Here is a 6,000-nt window from a genome sequence, read left to right as displayed (position 1 = left end):
CCAGTTTACTTCGTCAGCGAGGTACTGTCCGAAACCAAGATCCGCTACCCACAAGTTCAGAAGCTACTGTATGCAGTGGTCCTGACGAGGCGGAAGTTGCGACACTACTTCGAGTCTCACCCGATAACTGTGGTGTCATCCTTCCCCCTGGGGAAGATCATCCAGTGCCGAGAGGCCTCGGGCAGGATTGCGAAGTGGGCGGTGGAAATCATGGGCGAGACCATCTCGTTCGCGCCTCGGAAGGCCATCAAGTCCCAGGTCTTGGCAGACTTCGTAGCCGAATGGGTCGACACCCAGCTACCAACGACTCCGATCCAACCGGAGCTCTGGACCATGTTTTTCGACGGGTCGCTAATGAAGACGGGAGCCGGCGCGGGCCTGCTCTTCATCTCGCCCCTCGGGAAACACCTACGCTACGTGCTACGCCTCCATTTCCCGGTGTCCAACAATGTGGCCGAGTACGAAGCTCTGATCAACGGATTGTGAATCGCCATCGAGCTAGGGGTCCGACGCCTCGACGCTCGCGGCGACTCGCAGCTCGTTATCGACCAAGTCATGAAGAACTCCCACTGCCGCGACCCGAAGATGGAGGCCTACTGCGATGAGGTTCGGCGCTTGGAAGACAAGTTCTATGGGCTCGAGCTTAACCACATCGCTCGGCGCTACAACGAGACTGCGGACGAGCTGGCAAAAATAGCCTCGGGGCGGACGACGGTTCCCCCGGACGTCTTCTCCCGGGATCTGCACCAACCCTCCGTCAAGATCAACGACACGCCCGAGCCCGAGGTACCCTCGGTCCAGCCCGAGATACCCTCGGCCCAGCCCGAGGCGTTCTTGGTTCAACCCGAGGTACCCTCGGCCCCCGAAGGCGAGGCGCTGCGCATCGAGGAGGAGCGGAGCGGGGCCACGCCTGACCGAGACTGGCAAACCCCGTACCTGCAATATCTCCGACAAGGAGAGCTACCCCTCGACCGAGCCGAGGCTCGGCGGGTAGTGCGACGTGCCAAGTCGTTCGTCTTGCTGGGCGATGAGAAGGAGCTCTACCACCACAGCCCCTCGGGCATCCTCCAGCGATGCATCTCCACCGCCGAGGGTCAGGAACTCCTGCAAGAGATACACTCGGGGGCTTGCGGCCATCATGCAGCGCCTCGAGCCCTCGTCGGGAACGCTTTCCGGCAAGGCTTCTACTGGCCAACGGCGGTGGCCGACGCCACTAGAATTGTCCGCACCTGCGGAGGGTGTCAATTCTATGCGAAGCAGACCCACCTGCCCGCTCAGGCTCTGCAGACGATACCTATCACCTGGCCCTTTGCTGTGTGGGGACTGGACCTCGTCGGTCCCTTGCAGAAGGCGCCCGGGGGCTACACGCACCTGCTGGTCGCCGTCGACAAATTCTCCAAGTGGATCGAGGTCCGACCCCTGAACATCATCAGGTCCGAGCAGGCGGTGGCGTTCTTCACCAACATCATCCATCGCTTTGGGGTCCCAAACTCCATCATCACCGACAACGGCACCCAGTTCACCGGCAAAAAATTCTTAGATTTTTGCGAGGATCACCACATCCGGGTGGACTGGGCCGCCGTGGCTCATCCCATGTCGAATGGGCAGGTAGAGCGTGCCAACGGCATGATTCTACAAGGGCTCAAGCCTCGGATTCACAACGACCTCAACAAGTTCGGCAAGCGATGGATGAAGGAACTCCCCTCGGTGGTCTGGAGCCTGAGGACAACACCAAGCCGGGCCACGGGTTTCACGCCGTTCTTCCTGGTCTACGGGGCCGAGGCCGTCTTGCCCACTGACCTGGAATACGGCTCCCCGAGGACAAGGGCCTACGACGAGCAAAGCAACCAAGCTAGCCGAGAAGACTCGCTGGACCAGCTGGGAGAGGCTCGAGACAGGGCCTTACTACACTCGGCGCGGTATCAGCAATCCCTGCGACGCTACCACGCCCGAGGGGTCCGACCCCGGGACCTCCAGGTGGGCGACCTGGTGCTTCGGCTGCGGCAAGACGCCCGAGGGAGGCACAAGCTCACGCCCCCCTGGGAGGGGCCATTCGTCATCGCCAAAGTTCTGAAGCCCGGAACGTACAGGCTGGCCAACAGCCAAGGCGAGGTCTACGGCAACGCTTGGAACATCCAACAGCTACGTCGCTTTTACCCTTAAGATGTTTTCAAGTCGTTCATAAACCTCGCACCCACGCAAAGTTTAGTCAACAAGGAAGGGTCGGCCTCGCCTCGGCAAAGCCTGACCCTCCCTCGGGGGCTAAAAGGGGGGAAACCCCCTCTGCGTCAAAAATTTCCTCGAAAAAAGATCTCTTTTACCAGAATATCTTTCGTGCTTTTTGACTACTTCGAAAAGTGGGTCCTGGAAGCGACGGAGTACACGTAAGCAGTCAAGGCTGACCGAGCCGAGGGACTCCTACGCCTCCGGGATACGGATACCTCACTCATCGCCTTCTGCAATAAGTAACTCGCGTTCGGATAAAGTGGCTCCGCGGATCAGACAAGTCTTTACGTTCGGAAGCCCTTCTGCCGAAGCGATCCTTCGAGCCTTCTCGACCGAGTCGGTGACAGGGCCTCGCGGACGGGTGAAAGTACGCGTAAGCGGCAAGGCCGACCGAGCCGAGGGACTCCCACGCCTCCGGGATACGGATACCTCACTCATCACCTTCCGCGAGAAGCAACTTTCGCTCGCACAAACATCCCTGTTACCGACAAAAAGTCCAGATACTCAAAACAAGAGGAAAAGAGACGCAACTTTACAGCGATAACCACCCTTGCCCTGAGCAACGAAGCAGCTTCAGCGGTGGCTTCGGGGCGGGTGCTACGGCAGAAGGACTCTCACCCACCGAGGACGAGAGCCAGCCATTCAAGCCGGGAGACGGAGGCCCAGGGCTACCGTCGTCCGGACGGAGGACGTGGTGCTGCGCCTTGGCTGAGTGACGACGGCCCGCTTCTCCCGGCATGGCTGGAGGAAGTCTCCGTGGAGCTGGAGGATGTCGTTCTCCCCCAGACGCCCGGGGAAGAAGAGGGCAACCGACCCCCACGGAGGCGGCCCCCCGACTCGCCTCATCCTCCCTCTTGGCCTGGATGACGAAAATCCTTGAGGCCGAGGTAGAGGCAGAGGCCGCAGCCCGGCTCGCTTTCCCCCACCATCAAGCCGGAGGTCACCGTCTTGGGTGACCGCCGGTGGAGGGGTGCAGCCGGGCTGTGTGATGAAAATCCTTGAAGTCGAACGATGGCTGAAAGGTACCAACTCCCACGGAGTTGCGTTCCTCCGATGATGAGGCGAAAAGACGGCGGTCTCCCCCCATCCGGGGGTTTGGAAGGCAGAAAGGCGCGGCGCGAGAAGACATGGTCGCCTTACGAAAGGGGTCGCCCTCCTTTTAAAGGCGACTCTCCCTGCTTGCGCTCCCAACCGTCACGGGCTGAGTCTTCTCCAACACGCTTCAAAGCCCTCCCCTGCGGCGCGGGGACTGGGTCCCGCATGTCATGCAGACCGGCTCCGAGCAGGAGAAGCCAAACCGCCGTGCGTGGTGCACGCAACCGCCCAGCGGTTACAAGTGATCCTCCACCTTTGCCCAGACCAACGGGCGAAAGAGGCGGGCAGCCATGCAGGCGGCATGCAACCGCGCCAAGTGGACGCACTTCTCCGACTCCCGACACGCCAGCATGGAGGCCCAGGCCCACGCGTCGCGCAACCGGCACGCCAGATGCTGCATGCAAGCAACTGCCTCGCCTGCGCCACCACCGCGCCTCCTCGATTGCGGAACCAACACCGCGACTCGAGGCGACCCAGCGCGCGACCCAGCGGCGCCAGCCTGACGCGGCGGCCAACGCGGCCAAAGGAGGGCCGGCAGTAATGACGGTGGCAGGCGCGCGGGAGCAGCGGTCACGTCGTCAGCCAAGCTCACGTCCCATCCGGGGGCAGCGAGAGAGCCCCCTCTCACGGCGTGAAGACAACACGCCCGTGATCCGTTCCTCGAACGGCCCGCGCACGCGCAACGGCAGCCCCGCCAGCTACTCGCCCCATCGCATTAACTCCGCGGCGGGACAGGCGGCGCTTCTGGCAGGAAAAGCGGACGACGCTTCGCCTTCGCCGAAACAACCGCGCCAAAAAAGGTATGCCGCGTCGTTCGGTTTCGTATCCTTTTTTCTTCCTTCCTCTTTCTCTATCTCTTGCAACAGGGACCAGGAAAGGGGGATACCCCGAAAGGGATCCTTCCCCGTGAAGGAACCAGGCTCCGAGCCTCCTTACTGGTCAGGGGTTCGAAGGCTGGCCCCCCGAAGGGTTCAACAGCCGCCTCAGATTGCGTGGGCCCTACACCCACTACTGGTCAGAGGTTCGAAGGCCGGCCCCCCGAAGGGTTCCACGGCCGCCTCAGGCTACTCGGGCTCCGTGCCCATTACTGATCAGGGGTTCGAAGGCTGGCCCCCGAAGGGTTCACAGTCGCCCCAGACACCGAGCGAGGGATGACCAGGGGTACGTTCGATACATAACCAAGGCTCGGGCTGCGCTCCCGAGGTACCCTAGGACATTTCCGAGACCAGCGGGAGCGATCTTGCAACGGAATCCCATCAGAGGGAGGCATCGAGCCCTCGGACCCCGTCGCCAGGGGACCGGGTCCGGCAGATCACCCACATGTACTTTTGGGCGTGCCTCTGGGCCCCTAGCCGACCCCTAACGAACGGGGCACGGACGTCCACTCGGATTACCCGCTTGCAGCTCACCGGAGACACCATGTTCGGTGCCCATCAAGGGTAGCATGGCGCTCTCCCCCCCTCCTCCTTGCGGAAAGGCGACGTAGGGGCGTACGTAAAAAAGTCGAGTCTGTCCCTGATCGTCCTCTCGCCCTGTGCAGAGGCTCGGGGGCTGCTCTCGCAGACCCGGCTCCGGCCAAATCGTTGACAGCGTCAACATACCAGCCCGAGAACTTGGGACCCGACCGTGCACCCGGGCTACGGCCAGTTCGCATGAGGGAACAACCAGACCTGCTGAAAAGTTACGCAAGGCATTAAGACCTCGAAGGAGTGAAACCACTCCTTCGAGGCCTCGGGGGCTACACCCGGCGGGTGCGCTCGCGCGCACCCACCGGAACAAAACGCAACCGAGAGAGGCTGGTCCCCTCGCAAAAAAGTGCGACAAAAGCCTCCAAGCGAGTGCTAACACTCCCTTCGAGGCTCGGGGGCTACTGTCGGGGACCATAATTAGGGGTACCCTCAAGACGCCTAATTCTCAGCTGGTAACCCCCATCAGCATAAAGCTGCAGAGGCCTGATGGGTGCGATTAAGTCAGGGATCAGTCCGTACGAGTGACTCGATCACGCCTCGCCCGAGCCTAGCCTCGGGCAACGGCAGCCGACCCCGAGGGGTTTCCGTCTCGCCCGAGGCCCCCCTTTAACGGCGAACACGTCTCCGGCTCGCCCGAGGCCTTGCCTACGCTAAGAAGCAACCCTGACTAAATCGCCGCACCGACCGGCCAAGCCGCAGGAGCATTTAACGCAAAGGAAGCCAGGCCCTGCCAAAGGCGCCATAGGAAGCTCCGCCCGACCCAGGGCTCGGACTCGGGCTAAGCCCCGGAAGACGGCGAACTCCGCTCCGCCCGACCCAGGGCTCGGACTCGGGCTAAGGCCCCGGAAGACGACGAACTCCGCTCCGCCCGACCCAGGGCTCGGACTCGGGCTAAGGCCCCGGAAGACGACGAACTCCGCTCCGCCCGACCCAGGGCTCGGACTCGGGCTAAGGCCCCGGAAGACGACGAACTCCGCTCCGCCCGACCCAGGGCTCGGACTCGGGCTAAGCCCTGGAAGACGGCGAACTCCACTCCGCCCGACCCAGGGCTCGGACTCGGGCTAAGGCCCCGGAAGACGACGAACTCCGCTTCGCCCGACCCAGGGCTCGGACACCGCCCTGGCCTCTGCCGACGACTTCCGCCTCGCCCGACCCAGGGGCTCGGACTCGACCTCGGCCATGGAAGACAGACTCGACCCCGGCTTCGGAG

The sequence above is a fragment of the Zea mays genome, chromosome 9 (assembly GCF_902167145.1).
Source record: "Zea mays cultivar B73 chromosome 9, Zm-B73-REFERENCE-NAM-5.0, whole genome shotgun sequence".
Taxonomy (NCBI): Eukaryota; Viridiplantae; Streptophyta; class Magnoliopsida; order Poales; family Poaceae; genus Zea; species Zea mays.
The sequence above is the reverse complement of the archived record's forward strand: the minus strand, read 5'-3'. Positions refer to the sequence as shown.